Source organism: Gallus gallus, chromosome 1 (assembly GCF_016699485.2).
Source record: "Gallus gallus isolate bGalGal1 chromosome 1, bGalGal1.mat.broiler.GRCg7b, whole genome shotgun sequence".
Lineage (NCBI taxonomy): Eukaryota > Metazoa > Chordata > Aves > Galliformes > Phasianidae > Gallus > Gallus gallus.
In genome coordinates this window covers 105,226,136-105,245,028 of record NC_052532.1, presented here as the reverse complement: position 1 = coordinate 105,245,028, position 18,893 = coordinate 105,226,136, and the positions used below count along the sequence as shown (strand labels likewise).

The 18,893-nt window shown below is 44.8% G+C and overlaps 1 long non-coding RNA gene across 2 annotated transcripts; it reads right to left on the bottom strand.

Annotated features, from left to right (window-relative positions):
• Positions 1 to 2,638: 2,638 nt before the first annotated feature.
• On the bottom strand, positions 2,639 to 16,300 carry LOC121109090. Of its 2 annotated transcripts, none has more exons than XR_005843951.1 (5): positions 15,957 to 16,300; positions 15,591 to 15,698; positions 15,156 to 15,344; positions 9,164 to 9,333; positions 2,639 to 3,499 (listed from the first exon to the last, which is right to left on the bottom strand). It is a non-coding gene; the product is annotated as an uncharacterized LOC121109090 (long non-coding RNA). The 2 variants fall into 2 exon arrangements; XR_005843940.1 differs by lacking the exon at positions 2,639 to 3,499 and adding an exon at positions 4,609 to 5,566.
• Between the last annotated feature and the right edge of the window lie 2,593 nt (positions 16,301 to 18,893).

Genomic DNA, 18,893 nt, shown 5'->3' with positions numbered 1-18,893 from the left:
GTTATCGGTGTCAGAACTTCGGCAGTGTCTTTCTCTGCTAAATACAGGGCTGGACCGTGGCAAATCAAAAAACAAACTCACATGCAGAGGCGCAATAACTTGAACCTCAGAGGGGAGGGCTGTGTGCCTGCGGGCTATTATCCCACACTTACTTCTGGTCCTCTTCCTCTTCCAAGGGAACGGCCGACCGGCCCCGAAAGGATGCTCTGTCGAGGTAAGTGGGGCACTGGGTCGCTCCTGGAGCCCTCTGGCTTTCCAGCTAAAGTGCAGGACATCCAGACCGGGCTCCTGCTAGTGTTTAAATTGTGTTTCTTCTGATTCTGGAATTAATTTTCAAAGTCTTGCAGGTGTATTTGGGAAATCTGATGCATCTCAATATCACGTAATGTCTATTGGTGTCCGTCCAGGAAGACACAGAGTCCAGCAGAAGAGAGACAGACTGCTGGCCGCGTTCCCCATGTACTCACCACTTCACCACTCAGTTCAGGCAGGACACAGGTGAAAGGCAACTTCCTCTCTGTAGCAGGCCATGGTCTCCCCATGACATGGCCCCTGGACAGCAGGCTCAGGGAAAACAAGGAACCAGACAGGGTCCAATACTCTCTCTCCAGAACCATTCCATTTTCCTGATCATATTTTCACACGATTTCAAGCACGGAGAATCAATTTCAAAGCTCAGCTTGAAGTGCAAAGTGTGTATTTCACTTTTTTTAGAGAATTTTAGGGACACAGTCTAGTGGGCAATATTGTCAGTGGGTGTATGGTTGGACTAGATGGTCTTAGAGGTCTGTTCCAGCATTAATGATTCTATGATTCCATTCTGTGTTTCTCAGACCTTCTATGACCCCAAACTTACTGTTATTCTCAGTGAGGTGGAGACATTCAAGATTATATTGATATTCCAGGCTTTAGTGAAAAGAAGAAATTTAGGCATTATGCAGCAGTAGGATTTAAAACCTTGGCTTGCTTATTAAATTTTAGCAGGCAGACAATTCCCAGCAGGTCTCAAAAACTTGACATGTGTCATCTTTCGAGCCTACACAAAGTACCCCAAAATGGAGCTGTTACATCTGTGTTAGTGCCTCTGTCTGACAGATGAACACTCCCTGGGACAAGCAAAGATAGGCTCACAGAACCAGTCTAGGCAACCGAAAGTCCCAGTGCTACACCTGAACTCAGTTTTACTGTATTTACTACCCAGTAGCATTTTCCTAAAACACAAAGCAAAAAGAGGAAAGCATCTATACTGAGTATAATGCTCCTAGCTGGCAGAAAGCAAGGACCTCTGTGTCAGCCGAATACCCTCTTCCTCTTTGGGGGTTAGGGACTTTTCCCCCTTGCATGGTTGCAGAGTGTTGGTGACAGGTGAAAAACGTTCATTTTTCATCTGGGAGAAGATAAGCAGAGCTCTTGCCAGGTTAGGGCATGAGGGAGCCCATCGGTACCATTTGCAAGGAGAGGAGGAACCAAGCATTGGCACTGGGCTGCTTTGAGCCTGGAGGCATGGGATGAGCCTTTAGGTGTGGGAGACATAACCTCACATCTAGGACCTAGTCTGAGCAAAAAAGAAATGGTTTGGGCAAAAAGAAAAGGTTTGTGCAAAAATAAATAATCTTATTCCATGCCCATTTTCAGTATTATATCTGAGAAAGAGAGTGAACTTGACCCATACAGACTGGCTTTACGTACCAGAGAGTCACTGTGGTGCAAGAATTGTTCGTGGAAGTGCCACTAAATGGGATGAAGCAGCGGGAGTGTGTGTGCTCCCATGGGTCTTCCCTTCAGGTTAGCCTCTGTCCCCACTTAAATACTCACACTCTAAAAGACAACTTCAGCTGTGCACCTTCAGGTGAAGGAGCTGTGAAATAGACCTTGTGTCCTATTTGAGATCCTACAATGCACTCACATACTTTTTTTACATCATGCCTGTGTTATGGAAAGCTTCTGTCTGTGAGAGAAGGTAGGCCATTACCTCTCCTCACCATGCTCAGGCTCTTCCCTCCTGGCCCTCATGAGCTAGGAGGTACTGCAGCCAGGAGGTGTGTGATGGAGTGAGGAGTTCAGTGTTTTTCCCAACCCAGAGTCACACACATAGGCACAACGGGAAAGGGCCACCCACCTCCAATGGCAGTAGCCCTGAGACTGAGGGTAGTATCTGTAGTAGAGTGAGAACTGTGGCAAGACTGTGACTCGGGACATGAATTATCTATATATATATTATCTAAATTGTCGGGTCTTACCATACAGCCTGAAATGATGGTCCTCCATGGGGACAAGCCCCTCCAAGCCCTCCAGAAAGGCTTTGGTTATGGTAGGTCTGGGCTAACAAAACTCTGCTCTCACAAGACAAAGACTCTCTTGCCCCAAAAGCAATACTTGTGAAAATATATAGTATTCAATTGGCTTGAATTCAAGCTCACACGTAGATGTAAACAAACAAGCAAGAATTGTTCTTTCAGTGGAAATGCTGCATTGATACCTTGAGAGCTCAACACAAACTAAATCCTATGGTTTATGATGCATCACTTTGATCTCAAAATGCTTGACCAAGTACTTTTTGCACAGACTTCTGTTCAAGCTGGATGTTTAGAAAACAGCAGACCAAGTGGCTGGGACGTTTACAGAAACATAACTCGGGGAGAAGCAAAATAAACCAGAAATTTTTATGTGCAAACATTGCTTTTTGACATTTCCTAAATACAGAGGTGGAGCGCTTTTCAGAAGGAAATCAGAATGATGTGAGTTTGGCAAAATGGCTGTTTGCTGGGGGTTTGTGTTGTACTGCTTTTTTGAAAATGCAGCCAAATCTGGAGAAATTATCATAAAATTGTAATAATGAGAGTTTTGTACATGCTCAGCAGAGCTCTCGTCAGTTTTACCAACTTAATTCCATGCAAACACTGTTGGTTTTGGGTACACTCCAGAGGCAAATATGATTTTTAGTACATCTGCAGAGAAAAATCTCCAGTTCCAGTTCTCTGTGGCTGATAGGGGAGTCTCTGACATGGGTTCAAACTGCAGGAGAACATTTTCTCCTCCATTACCAATGACTGATGCAAAAAGATCTGCCTGGTCTAATGCAGAGGGGGTGAGCATTAACCCACCCTGAGGTGAGAAAGGAGAGTAACTGGACAAGGCAATTGGGGTGGGGATTTGGAAATAAGTAAAGAGGGGGGAGAAAAATTGGTCTTGGAGCCAGAGATGTGAGACCCTGGGTCCAGATCAGGGAGCCCTCTGCACCGTAACCAGGAGTGGAACGCTGGACATAGATTAGGGCAGGAGACAGTGGTGGGGCCAATACCAGGACAGGAAGGCAGGGGTCTGGAAGAGGCTGGGTATGGGGAAAGGATGGAGGGAGGGGCAAAGGAAAGGTGGGAGTGACAGACCTTTTCTCAACAAGAAGCGTGATGATGTTCAGAGATGCAGAGTGTCTCAGCTGCTGTTGGTCTCAGCAGGGGGGATGCTTTTGTCTAATGAAGTACAGGGCGATTCTGGAATACTACAAAATGACAAAGGCTTCAGGTTAGTTACTAAATGTGGCTGTGATCCTGTGTCTCAGTTCAGCCCAGGGGTATTTTCTTTCCTCCTTCACACAGAAGTGGTGGAGACAAGTACTTGTAGGGCTCTCTGATACTGCTGTGCTCATGGGAAAGCCCATGAGGACACAAATAATTATTTGCAAATAGTAAATAAGATATAGGGCTATCCACCAAACTGTGATAAGAAACTGGGCACCCAAAGCTGCTCCCAGAGACAGTGAAATTGATGTTGACTACGAAGGCTCTTGGGCATGTGTCAAGCCTACTCATACCGCGGATTTCTCAGCTTTAGGTTTCTTTCCATGCTGACATTACCCTGCCTCACAGGAACAGTTTGCAATGCATGTGGTGCTTTTTCATCTTCAGGTGGAGTGGGACTACTGAACAGTTTGTTGGAGTAGATTTGCCGGGGAGAAACATAAGCATGTCCCCAGATATCTCTCTTCTGTTTAGCCTTCCTTCATCCTTAGCACTGCTGTTGTGAGGGGCTTCCCGTTCTCCTTTCCTTTCTCAGTGCATGGCTCAGGGAGCCTCTTTCAGGCTCCTTTCAGGCCCTTCTGCTCCTAGCTGTTACAAGCCTTTCTAGAAATACCTCTAAGAATCATCATTTAGCAAATGGTCTGTCCAACAGTGTATGGTAAATTGCACAATGCAGAGGCAGTTCTTTCTTTCACTTGCCATCCAGTTGTTCTCTGTCTTAAATGAAATAGTGTAGGATCAGTATGGGGACAGTGTCCAAATCAGTGGAGCCCACAGGAGCAATGCTTGTCAAGCAGTGATTTCAGAGAGTTCAGATCCTCCAAAATTTGTGAGTCATTTACTCAATATCATGCATCCTGATGTTCTGATGTTTTCCATAAAGCACTTGTGATGAATCACAATCACATGTCATCAAAGAAGCACAGAATCATTAAGATTGAAAAAGACCACTAGGATCACCTAATCCAACCATCAGCCCACCCCCACCACGTCCACTGCCCACGTCCCTCAGTGCCACATCCACACGGCTCTTCAACACCTTCAGGGATGGGGACTCTACCACTTCCCTGGGCAGCCTGTGCCACTGCCTCACTGCTCTTGCTGAGAAGAAATTGTTCTTAACACCCAACCTGAACCTCCCCTGGTGCAACTTAAGGTCATTACCTCTCATCCTGTCATCTTTATTTAGATTTTAATCCTAGCTGCTTTATGTACCTGCCTCCTTCCCTGCACCCACAAGGTCACTCCTTCCAGTCCTATTCCCACTTACAAGAGGGGTGATGGGCACCAAGCTTGCACAAGTTAATCATGCATCATCACGGAGGGCTAGCAGCCCCCTGGTTCTCTACTTTCCAAGCATGGCTGCAGTGCTCACTGTGTGCTTCTGCACTTTCAATCAAGTTCATGTGGCTTAATACACCTCAATTTACAACTTCGTGAAGCCTTCTAGGTGCAAGAAATGCTCGTTTTGACACCAAACACAGATTTTTGTACTTCCAGATTGGTGGCAACAGAAACTTCAGTTGCCTTCTTCAGGAAGATGCTTCTTGCCCCATCCTGAACTGAGATATAACTAATAGAAAACTGGGAGAAGACACACACAAACAGAGCAGAGTCAGTGACACCAGCAGATAGCAAATCGAAGTACCTCTGCACTTTAGAGATGAAGTAACAGAACTTGCAGTGATTTAGTCAGCACTTTGTGTATGCAAGAAGGATGTGACGGGCAGTGTGAAATGGGTGGATTTTTCCTAGAAGTAGTTACAAGTGCTGAAGTGCTCCTCCTGGGGAAGAAGGGATGCAGCTCCCTTAACTTCTGGGGAACTTGGTGTTTTGTGAGACGCAGAAGAGAGCTGCTCGTCTGGCTCTTCCCATCACCTCTCTGCCTGTGCTGGTGGAGCTGGAGCTGTGTGCATTTAATCCAGCGATGAATGCAGCCACAGGGCTGATAGAAGCAATCCACGCATGGTTTTCATCCCAATTTAACACTGCCAGAGTAGTTAAAATGATCCAGCCTCAGAGGACATCGCAACAGGACGCGTGTAAACCTTGGAGAAGCAGCACAAACAGTGAGAATGAGCCAGCCCTCTGCTGTGTTCATTTTTCGTAACCATATTGGGGCAAGTCGGGCTGCATTGTTACTCAGTGCTAATCTGACATCTGATGTCTGCCTCGCATCACTCCATGTGGCACAGCTGGATTCAGCCCAGAAACACCCACTGGCCTTGCATCCTTCACTTCTCATTTCCTATCACTCGGCACCTTATCTGCGGGAGGCCAAAAAGGGGCTGGAAAAATCAATCGTGGTATGGTACAGAAAGACAGCCCGTTTTGCATGGGTGGGTAAATGGTGCTTTGCAAGGCACAGGTGGCACAGCATTACCCCATATCCTGTTACTTCGTGATTGACTTGGATTTGGCCTACCTCGAGATTAAAGGGACTCCCCAGACATGACAGAAGGGTTTGATGGGGCCCTGGGCAGCCTGAGCTGGTGGTGGGCAGCCCTGCCCACTGCAGCAGGTTGGAGCTGGGTGGACTTTGAGGCCCCTTCCAACCCAAACCCTTCTGTGATTCTCTGATTCTTTGATTCTATGACTCTGTGATTGCAAGCCTGCTCGCTGCTGCAGCTGCCTTCACACCTGCCTACCGCTAGCCACTAAGCGATCAGATCTTTTTCCCCAAAGTCACCACTGCAGGTTCACTGCGCAGTCGGACTTGATTATGGCAGTTATTAGCACAACTCTGGAGTTAGGTCTTGAAGGTATCAGTTGTTAACTTAACACAGCTCTGCAGCAAGGATAAGAGCCAAGGTCGCGACCTTATAATGGCCCACCAGCCTATTAGTTTAGCAGCGCGGGACTCGAATGTCGCTCCAGCACCAGTCGGATGCTTGAATGTATTATCCAGAAAGCTCCTTACTTGAAAATGATGGGATTTTTTCTGCCAGAAGGCCCCTTTTTAAAAATAATAGCTGCAAATCTGCACGTTACAAGTTGTCTCTGTGCTCTCTAACCGGGAGGGTGACCTATGCCGAGCGAGGAGGCAGAACAGGTACAGACATCATTGGAACCCGTGGGCTTCAGAAAAACGGGGGGGGGGGAAAGTCAAGATAAAGAAAAACTGCCCATCAAATTTAAATGATGATCCCATTAAATAATGATTTTCATTCAGACCTTGCCTTCCACAGTTTTCACGTTTTGTGGTTACGTCTTACGGGATACAAATTCTGTCCCTGTATTCCCTTCCCCCCCCCCCCACCTCCCCCATTATGAATTTGTGATATTCTGTGATAATTTTAGTTGAGGGGGAAAATAAAAAAAAACAACAACAACACAACAAAACAACAACAACAAACCAAACAGAGAGAGAAAAAAAAAAAACTGACCAAAAAAATCTTGCTGCATTCAGTCCCCTGAGAATGTTGGGTCGAGTTTTTTGATCCCTGTTGCTCATTGATTTGAGGGCTGATGTAGTGCAAGGGGTCCCTATTAGTGGCGTCTGTCACTGCTGTAATGTTTTTGTTATTTTTCCTCATTTGTTCGCTCTGACATCATGTCATTACAGAATGGTGCTGTTCAGGCCCTGCCTTGGCTGTTCGTTAGCGTGTGTTTAATGAGCAGCTTAATTGAGCTGTCTACTAGGCCACCTGTCACCCTCCGGACTTATTAACATACTAATGGCCTGACATTGTATTCTCTGACAGGCAACAGGGTTTACTGATTTGATGTCTGGACATGGGGATTTTATGCAGGAATGAGAGAGGATATTGGGAAGGAGGTTTAAAAACGCAAATTAACTCTTTGGTATCTATGTATTTATGGCTTGCTTGTAAAAGTTCAACACAAAGTAGCAGGGGGAAGCGGCCCTGCTTAGCCAGCCCTACTTTGTCACTGCAATTGCAGCACGTTTCTTCAGAAGAAAATATGCTTGGTGTAAGAAGAGCAGGCTTTACTTCTATTACAGTATTATTGTTGGTGCTGCTTCAAAGGAGAAATCTTCTTAAGCACAGAGAAAAGTTTTGTGACTAGTCTTTTCTCTACTGTGGCTAAACAAATGAAAGGCAAGAAATTTCCAGTTAAGGGATTTAAGTGCATGACATTGTTCCCACCTTTTAAATCCAGATGAAGACATTCATAGCCAGTGAACACTGTGCTGAATTGTAAAGGTTCAAAGAAATGGCTTAAGTACATGCAAGCTTAATAAAACCACTTGTTTTGATTTGGTTGTTTTTTGTTGTTGTTGTTGGTTGTGTTTGTCTCCAGCAGAGGAGAAGCAGACCTTCTGTCACAAGAAAACTCGGGTTACGGAGCAGATAACAGATCCAGATGGGGCGGCTTTAAGTCCAGCACCACAGTAAATCCACCTCATATGCATACTGCACAACCAGACGCCGGGCTGTGTTTTTGGGTGGCTTTCTTTTCCTTCCATGCAGAACAGGCTGGAGCCAGGATGGTCTTATCAGACCCTTGTACAGGTCCAACCAATATTTGCCAACAGCCCAAGGAGCATTGAAATCCAGCCCCAGAAAAAAACCAAACTCATCGCAGACCATGGGGTTTAATCCCACAGTGCCAAGCACTATGTTCATTGGCACCTGTGAATGAGTCAGAGTACAGAAAGGAGGAAGACAGACTGTATGGGACACGGGAAGCCTCACCACCAGTGCTGAGCGGCACACAAGCCAGCCTATTTACTGTGAACCACTTTGACCCCACCACAGTAGTGTCATGTCTACCAGCTAGTTCTGTGTGAGCTTAATAGGAAGAAATAGCCACACACCCGGCAATACGGTAGAGCTAGGTGGGATGGGGCTTGAGAGAATCATAGAGTCATAGGATCAGTAAGATTGGAAAAGACCTCTAAGATTACCTAGTCCAAGGATCAGCCCACCCCCACCATGCCCACTGACCACATCCCTCAGTGCCACATCCACACGGCTCTTGGACAGACACCTCCAGGGACGGTGACTCCATCACCTGCCTGAGCAGTGCCTCACCACTCTTTTTAAGAAGTTTTTGACTGACTTTCTTTTGTGCATCTAATTGAAAACCAGCTACCCAGATCTCTCCAGTTTTAATGGACCAGTGTGTGGCTAGAGTTCCAATTACCCAAACTATGGACCACAAGAGACTGTAAGATTAAGGGACCGTTGTGATTACATGGCATGGTCCCCTGAAAGCAAATTTTGATGCAATTTCATCCATCAGCTTCTGCTGAAAGCTGTAACTTCTAGCTGAGCCAAGGCAAGTATCTCTGAGAGTTCCTTGTTGTTTGAGGGAGATGCAGGGAGTGTGCACAAGAGGGAACTGGCGAGTGCTCAGCTTCAATGAAACTGCCCTAAAGTGGTGTAGGAGAGCAGCTGATGGCAATGATATTTCTCATCTTATGGAAAGAAGGTCGTTTTGGTCAAACAAAGTTTGCTTTCTGGAAGTTGGTCAGAATCCCAGGTCACTTAAATCAACAGCATCAACCAGACCAGCTATTTTCCATCTGCCTTTGGCAAAGAGAGCTGTTCTCTTTCTGCTCACATGTGAATGTTGCTAATGTGGTCTGTGCTTTTTGCCATGGCCACATCAGATTTTGTGTGTGGGTTCCTGCAAAATCAGTGCAGAAAATAAAGTATAAAACACAGAGGTTTGCTTACCTCCAGAAACACATCCACCGGTGTTTTGAGTCTGGTTGTGCTCTGATTGTCAATTTTAACTCAGAGAGTACACTGGGTTCTCAGAGCTTGAACTGGCCTGTGATCTTCCTTCTGTGGTCTTCCTCCTTGGAGAACCACCTGTCACTTCGTGGTGCCACAGAGGAGACAAGCTGAGGAAGGGAAATTACTGATGTGTCATTTAGGTACTCCCTTGGCTTTGAGTTCATGCCACAGCACTCTGTGAGAAGAAGCCAGATCACACTGGACTTAAAAGGCTTCTACTGCATTCACTATTTTGGGTGTGTACCTTTGTGGCACACAGGCTTGTTGGCATAGTTCCTTTAGAAAATATCAGAGATGTTTTCTAGGAGCCAGAAAGACTTGCTTTGGTTTTCTGTGAGACCGGAGGGAACATTAATATCACCAAGCATCTTTGTTCTCCTCACTTAGATGGAATTTATGATCACTTAGGACTATGGTGTGTTATTGAGTTAGAAAGGCGCATTCATTTTTTTTGTGTGTGTGTGTAGAGGAGCATGGCCCTCTGTGATCACGTGTGGCGTTTTTGACTGTAATGTTATGTAATGGTTTGGTTTTTACTTGAAAAACCATATGTGAGCTAGCTATCAGAAGGCATTTTCATGACATTGGAAAAAACTTAGCTCTGAAAAAGAAGGGTTGGGTTATCCCACCAACACTCACTTCTTCAGCATGGGTTTCAGCAGTCCTGTTGAGGCCTACATAGCGTCTGTAAGAGATGACACAAGTCTGCAGCTAAAGGCCAAGTTCATGACTCTCTTGGGAAAGCAACAGGACAATTTTGAGACCAAGAAGCCAAATGGACCCAGGCTGAGAACAGAAACCCAAGTTGTTGTGTTGCAGGTCTTTGCTCTACCTCTTACACTTACTGGTTTAGTTGTAATGGAATCAGTGAATTTTTCCTTTACTGGTTGGTCCCATCCTCTCTCTTCCAAGGATTTCTAATAGAACTGATTTTATTTTTTTCTGAATTTTTAAATTTAAAAACCTCGCAAGAAGGTAATTTTAAACTAGCCAGCATTTCTGATGAATGTTATTTGTTTGTCAAAGCATACATTCCTCATTAAAAGAAATTGAGAAAGCAAGGAACCCAAACTTTGTGGCAGCATGGGTTATGGGTAACGATGGCAAATTGGCTCAGGTAAGTGTAGGGCAAGGCTGCAGAGATGTATCCTTTTGTTCTTGAAAATTAAAGGCAGAGCACTGAAGCAAGGGAGAAGGTACAGAATGTTTTACATCTATTCCTGTTCAATTTTTAATTGGACAAAAAGCTACTTAGCTCTACTATCATTGAAAATATGCATGTCGAATACTATTTATGAAAAGATAAAAGAGTGTATTTATAAATTCACCACCATACTCTTCAATTTGCACTTGAATGAGAGGGAACCCAGAGCCTGTGCCCCAAAACCATGGCAGCTTACTACAAGTGGACTTTGACAGGCCATGCACAGTTCAAGGACAGAGACTTTGGTGGGACGTTCTATAGGATGAAATCACAGACCTGTACCCCTGTGGAAGAGAACAGATGAAAAGATGATGGTGGAAAATTTAAGGGGAATGAGGGAAATAAATGAACCTGTGCCTCAGGGAGGAAAACAGTTCCAGGCCTTGTTTACGAGGGGAAAAAAAAAAAAAAAAAGGCATGTATAAACTGCTAGGTATCTGCAGCTTGGAATAAGATGGAGCTGTCAGCTAGAACCAGCAGAAGGGTGAGCACTTCCTCAGAATTCCCATCATAAAGCCAAACTACTTCTGACCACTAGCAGGCATGGTTGCTAAAGGAGAGCTGTTTTAGCAGCTTGCAAACCTGAGCTTGAGTCATATGCTATCCCACACTCTTCTGTTTTCCAGATTCTAGCTTTTCCTCCCTGACACTGCTGTCCGTAAATATTCAACATGATGGAGAGGACCCTGCAAAACTCCAGACCCAGGTCTCACAAAGAGAGCAAGTGCCTAAGCAGGCCTTCACAAGGGCAGTGAGGCGCGTCACAGCTCCCCCAAGAAGCTGTGGTGCCCCATCCCTAGAGGTGCTCAAGGCCAGGTTGGATGGGGCCCTGGGCAGCCTGAGCTGGTGGGGGGCAGCTCTGCCCACCAGTTGGGGTTGGATGGGCTTTGAGGCCCCTTCCAACCCAAACCCTTCTATGACTCTATGACTCTATGATTCTAAGATTCTATGATAAGGCAGGAGGCAAGTCACATACTCAGAATTAACTTTGTCTGGGTCATGGTCAGTGAAATAAAATCCTGGTTGCTTTCAAAAATCAAATGTTCCAGAGCTTACAGGAGATGGTGATATAATACTCCTTCTTTCCTACCTAGGGACACAGAAAAGAGCAGATAGGTTGTTGCAGGTATTGCAGTTGGTAAGTTTCATAAAGCAGGGGGATCATGGTATTGGTGATAGGAGAAACACAGTTTTCATCAAGTATTTTATATTCAGATAAATAGAGTTGAACTGGATGAAATTATTTGCCAATATTTAAATAGAAACGAAATCTCAAATGAATATTTTATACATTAAAAAGTCACAGAAAGCCAGTGAAGTTCATGCCATACTTTAGAAAGCAAGCAAGCAAACAAAATCCATGTATGATAAGCTGTGGGAATAGAGAGTAGGTGAATCATAGAACCATAGGGTCTGAAAGGGACTTCTGGAAATCATCAAGTCCATCTTCCTGCTAAAAGCCATATTTGCTTCTGCTTTTGTATCCTCACCACCCTGCGGAGCTGTATGCTCAGCCCATGTTTCTTCAAAGAGTGACAACGTGGTTTGTCTAAGTAACTTCACAGAGATATGGACTTTGGGGTTCTACAGGATGTCATAGGGTGATACAAACCATGTGGTGTAGTGATGTGGGGAGTAGGCCTTAAACTCCAACCACTGCTTTGGGCATGCTTGTGTCTTGAGTCTTGCTCCGTCTATCCTGGATGTTTCAGAGGAGGCTCATATGCCACCCCAAGGTTGTATTATTTTTGTAAGGAAATCAGTGTTTCTCCCAGGGAGGTGGTAGAGGTGTTCAAGAGCCACGTAGATGTGGCACTGAGGGACGTGGTCAGTGGGCATGGTGGGGGTGGACTGGTGGTTAGACTGGGTGATCTTAGAGGTCTTTTCCAATCTTAATGACTCCGTGATTCTAAGTGGAAGAATCTGGAAAAGTGTTGATTTTGATGCGTCTTAAAAAATGAAAATAAAATATCATTAAACTTTGGAAATGAAATGTTGGGTTGATCAAGTTGTTCCATATTGTTTCCTGCTGATCTGCCGATATTTATAGTATATTTGCTGTAACTCAAAATCAAAGCATTTTTATACAAACAGCAGTGACAGGTAGTTCAGAATCTGACAAGAAATGAGAGGCATGTTTAGAATCACAGACACGTTAAGGTTGAAAAAGACCACTAAGATCATCTAGTCCAACCATCAACTCAACACCACCATGCCCATTTAAGTTTCCAAAGGGCCAAATCCAGCATTACTGAGATTTTCCCTCTAGAAGAAAAACAGCAGCAAAATCAACTTGATTGATTTTGTCACTATAGATATTTATCGATTTAGATATATTATCATACCAGATGCATGATTCAGACTGTTAACAAGAGCTTCAGGTTGCAAATTCACAATCTCTTGTAAAACCAAAGACCAAGATATGTCTTATAAGGGCCTAGGGCTTTCGTGTACATGCATACTGTGCACTTGCAACCACTTGTTATACCAGTCTGATGCAAACCCAAGACTGACAGAAACCAACTGGTTTTGTGCAGGTTTCTCAACCAGTCTTACAGCAGGGGCAGCACTGTGCTTTGCAGCAGGACATACTATTACAGGCAGCATGTGGATTGTGTAGATTTCTCTACTAGCTTCTGTTTCTTTCCTAACCTATGTACTATTTTTATTCTTGGCATTTACCAACCAGGAATACGTGAAAATTGTTGATGTTATCCTGTCAGTTTGAGGCGTAGCTGGGAAAAGTAACAGCAATGAATGAAGGAGCTGTGTGGTTTTCTTATAGACAAAAACCAGAAATGTGAAAGCACCAATTAGCCTAAAACAGGAAGTAAATCTTGATTTTTCAAAATAACAATAATGTCTTAAAATTGAAAAAAGGAAATTATTGATCACAGACTAATTTTCCAGGCTAGGAAGGTTTCTGCTGGGGGCAGAACCTTCCCCTACATCATTTCTGTACCACGTCTCCTCACCTGGCTTCCCCTGCTGTTGGTAGCACTGCACCTACCCTGCTGCAGTCTCAGGTCACTTCTTGGAGGTTCCACCTTTGTGCCCTCTGCCCCACGCTGCCCCAGTCCCCTTCGGTGGGAGAATGAGATGGTCAGGGCTTTCCCAACCCAGCTGCTATCTGTGCTCTGCTGTCCCTTTTTGTCCCGAGAGGCACAGCCAGTCTTTTGGCTTGTCTTTTCATTAATTAAATGTCCTTGTTGCCATGGATATAATGATCACCCTGCTCTTTTTCCACTGGGCACTCCCCTGTGTACTTCTGTTCCTGAGGCTCAACAGGTTTATGGGCTGCTGTGCATCCTAAAGGATCAGTGCTCATGTTTCTTTGCACTCAGTGCGCAGAATTTCTGTGGAGCCCAAGGGGAGGCTTTTTTCCCAAGAGACCCATGAGGTCTCTGTTATGGTTGAAACATGTCAGACACTTGTAGTGAGCCTGCACACTCCTTCTGTAAGACCCACCAAAATAAAATAAAAATAAAAATAATTTAAAAAGGCAAAACAAAGCAACAACAACAAAAAGTAAATTTAAACACTTTTAGAAAACACAGTTTTTGGTATAGTTAGTTAAAGCCAAAACCAGCACAAGGGAGGAGCAAGAAGTGCTGCACTCTCAGAAGGGTTTTTCCATTTTTTCCAGGGTTCTCAGAAGAATGTTTCCGGTTTTCCTGATCTGAGGGCTTTCTAAGAGTAATGCTGCAGTGAGCATGTGGATATGTCAATTTGTGTTTGCTTCAGTGCCTGGTTATCTTCTTGGTAGCGTGCTGCACCCAGCAGGCAAAAAGTGCACGGGAATGGCAGTGCCCTCACTGCCCTCTTTCTGTGTCCTCTGACACTCCACGTCCAGGCACGAGTTTGCAGTTTGCTTACCTGAGCTGGGAAATGATTTAACAAAAACCACAGGCAGCCTCTGTTCTACCTCAGGGGCAGCGATGTCAGCGCTGTGGCTCTCCCCAGTGTCTTGCTGCCCCCCTGGGGATGCGGGATGCTGCTGTCCCATGGTTGGCACTCTTGATGAGATCATAGCATCATAGAATTGTTTGAGTTGGAAGGGACCCTTAAAGGACATCTGGTCCAACTCCCCTGCAGTGAGCAGGGACACCCACAGCTCCATCAGGTGCTCAGAGCCCCGTCCAGCCTGACCTCGAGTGTCTGCAGGGACGTTGCATCCACCGCCTCTCTGGGCAACCTGTGCCACTGCCTCACCACCCTTATCATAAATAACTTCTTCCTTGTATCCAATCTAAATGTCCCCTCTTTTATTTTGAAGCCATTTCCCCTTGTTCTATCCCAACAGACCCTGCTAAGGAGCCTGTCCCCTTCTTTCTTACAGACCCCTTTTAGATACTGAAAGGAAGATGACCCAATGCTCACTTCAGGTGAAAGGCTCACTCAAGAAAATCTATAGGCTGGGTAGATGATGTCAGTCACCCTCAGAAATCTTTCCACTTCTTAATGGTAGCAGTTGCTGATCTATATGGACACCCATTTTGAAGACAGTAACTTTATTCTCGTCAGTAATTCTATGCCCTGTCGTCCTTGCAAAACAGGCTGAGCTATTTCTGAGGTCATGGCCCAGATCTGTGTCTCTACAATGAACTTTGACTGGGGTCATGCATTTAGTTTGCAGCGTGTCTGCAACTGAATGGACATTGCGCTGACCCTCACTAAAGAAGCCAGTACTGAAAATGCTGCCTTCAATAATTAATAGTTACTCACTCAGATCCTCAGGTCGGCCAGTTAGGGCAGCAGATGTCGGGAGAAGCTGGGGCAGATGGCCTTGAGCCCTGTCCTTCCACCAGTTGGGGGTCACAAAGTATATGGACTCTTGTTCAAGTGTGTTTTCAGTCCCTCTTTTTTCCCCAAATCAAATGATATAGTTGATAATTATCCTTTCAATTCCTGTACCTGGGAAGAAGGAATAGACAAACTTCACTATCTTTGGGTCTAAATCTGAAGGAGGGATGTAGCAGGAACATTCTGTGTAGCTCAGGAATTGAAATACGCTTCGTGACATCACAATGTATGGAAGACAAAGTTTTTTTTTTCCCAAAGCATATTAAATCTGGTGAGATAGAGAAGCAAATGACTGTTCTTTCCTCATTCTACCTGGAGAGGGAAGAAGAAAGGCAGCACCTCCAGTTAGAAACACACCTTGAGGTATTTCCTTATCCAGTCTCGTTTTTAGTTGCATATTTAAAAGATCACAGTAACCTTGAGCAGTATTTCTTCTTCACAATCTATATTCTGTCAGAACAGTTCCTGAAAATTAGAGCAGAAGAAAGCACATCTGTTTGATTCTACCAAAAAAAAAAAAAAAAAAAAAAAAAAAGGAGATAAAATATACACGAGTTTGTTTGTTTGTTTGTTTTCCCTAAAAAGCTATAAAATTCCATTTCTTTGAGGCAGCATATCACAAATCTAGTGACTGCTTAGGCTTTTTCATTAATGTGAAAATACACTCCATTGGTCAAAGCACAACCTTTTAATAAACAATAGCTTATACATGCTTAACCAGACCTGTTAGGCTTCAGTCTGCAGCAGGAGTGCAGGGCAGGCTTCAGATTGAACTTGAGTCATTCTGAAACTGACTGTGGGCAGCATCAGCAGAAAGGAGAACACATCTTGCAGAACTCCCCACTGGGACTCAAAATAAAAGCCTCAAAAATCAGAGGGTGCTGCTTCTCACTCACTGGGAGTCCTTTTCACCTGTTGCCATTTGCTACATCATCACTGAAGCTCTGATTTAGGCTTTGACTTAACACAGGATGGACGGGGCTCTGGACACCTGATCTAGCTGTAGGTGTCTCTTTTCATTGCCAAGGAGTTGGACCAGAGTACCTCTAAAGGTCCCTTCAGACTCAAACAATTCTATGATTCTATCCTATGAAGCCCTTTGTGATCCACATATTGTTATCCACCTATGTTCCCCTATGGCCTGTGTTGCAGGTGGAGCACCACAATTGCACCCAGCTAGTAGAGATGTCAGCTAGCTGTAGTGCTTCTGCAGAAGTCTGGAATTATAAAACACAGCCTTCTTTTTCCTTTAAGAGTTAGCAAGAAGTCTACGTGCATCCACATAGCCCTTGTCAAACTACATGGTAGCAAAGATTAACCAGCAAAAGAATGTACAGCTGGGAAAATAATAGAAATGAATATCATTAAATGCATCTGGTTTGCGGTAAAATTAAGATAAGGCCATAAGCCCTTAATAAGGCTAAACATTACAGACATACAGGGAGGAGATTAGGAGGATACCAAATAGCAGTCTGCACAAAGTGATTTAGCACAGGGCTATGATAAGGTACTACCATACTCTTCTCTGGACAAGACGCTTAGGGTCTGACAAATGAGCAAAGAGCATCAGGCTTCCCGGACACAGAAGTTAAAGGTGACAAGATTTACTACGTCCATTGAGCCCTGTGCCCACAAAGAACTCGGCTCTCATTATTTTCAAGGAGGCTGCGGTGCTAAACATGCTGGGGCCGCCCTCCTCACTTTGGAGTGCTGCCATTGTTGCCACCGAGGGCCACCGGCGTGGTGTCAGCTGTACCTCATGGCCCCAGTACTCCACGTGAAGCCAGGCCAGCTGCAGATGGCAACCAGCAGCAAGCTGTCTCGTGAGCCACTGAGGGCCGATCATCCCGCACGCTGCCAGGAAGAGTTATGGGGTGGCCACTTAACCCCAGCGACACTCTCCTTCACTCGTGGCAGATAGAATGATCTTATTGTGGGTGTCTGGCTGTTTAACACCCCAGTGTTGGGAGAGGAAGCATCAAGGGCTTCTTTAAAGTTCTTTTCTTTTTTTTATACCATAAATAATTCCTTAAGTAACTCTGATACTTCTTTGATTCAGACATTTCACAGAATCATAGAATATCCCAAATTGGAAGAGACCCACAAGGATCATCAAATCCAACTCCTGTCTCAACGATTCAATTCTGTGGAAAACGTTTTGCCCATTTGCCCAAATCTTAAATGTGTTAAAATGTCTTTATTGGAAACTGGAGATCTCCTTACGGCTTTTGACCTTGGTAATTATTTTATTTTGCCCAGCAGATCTCCCAAAGTCAATGTTTCCAGCAAAAATCACCATTGCAGTAGCCAGGTTGGTTATGCTATAAGGAGTTCTTCATAGAAAAAAAGCAACCTGCAATATATTCAGTAATTTTATCCCTTGCTGAGACAGCCTGGCAAGTGGCTCTTATGATGGGGTGCTGAGCTATAACATCGCATAAAACCATCAAAGGCAGAGGCACCAAGGGGAGCACAGACACAAACAGCTCTTCGGTTTCCAGCCATCCAGGCTTCTGAGTTCAGGAAATTGATTGCCTCCAGCAGCTCCTTTGCAGATCTGCCAAGAAATTAGGAGTTGCTCAAGGAAACAGAGTACCAAAGGTGTTCCCAGTGGCTGAACGCTTGTCCCTTGCGCTGTGCAGCTGAGCTTCACTTGAGAGCATTGTTTACTGGTTTTTGCTGGAGTTGTTCAGGGAGAAAGCAAATCAGGGTTTCTCTGTGGAACACTCTGCAGCAGTGGAGGTGAGCAAGTGTCTCATGGCTGCTGTGATGACATCGTTGCTGGGAAAATGTTGCCCATACAGTCGATTCTTCATTGGCCCAAAGAGACAGAAGTCAGAAGACGCCAAAGCTGGACTATATGGTGGGTATGATAGGGCACCCCAACCAAGATTAGCAATGTGCTCCATGGTCTTCAAATTGGTATGGTGCGTGGTGTTATCATGCTGCAAGAGAAAGGTTGTCTTCTTCTCTGGGCTGACTTTGGAAGTTCGAGCCTTCAGCTTAGTCACTGTTGTGATGTAGCTGTTAAAGCTGATGGTTTGTCTGGGTTCCCAGAAATCCAGAAGGATCATCCCTTTCCTATCTCAAAAGACAGTGCACGTCACTGTACTCACTGAGGTCTGCATCTTGAATGTTTTCTTCAATGGGGAGTTCACATGTTGTCGCTCCATGGACTGCTGTTTCAACCTCAGCTTGTAGTGGTGATACCACATCTTGTCACCAGTAATGAGGCTTAAAGTGTCGGTTTCCTGGATCACATGGTATTGGTTCAATAGATCCTGACAAACTTGCATATGATGTTCTTTCTGTTCCTGTATGAGCAATGATGGGACCCAATTTGAACAAACTTTGTGATACTCTAATGTTGCCAGCCCCATTTCCAATGCACTGAAGCAGATACTCAGTTCTGTACACAGTTCCTTGGTCATAATCCACTGATTTGTGCAGGTGATTTGATTGAGACTTTCTTCATTTTGTGTTGATGGCTGTCTGGAATGTGGCTTGTCTTCCATGTTGCTGTCAGCACTGCTGAAACACACCACCCACCCCCCTCTGTGCTCACATTCACTGCTTGGTCTTCATAAACATTCAGCAATGTTGATGAACATCAATGGATACCATTTTTTCTGCACAGAGGAACTCAGTTTCACATCTTTT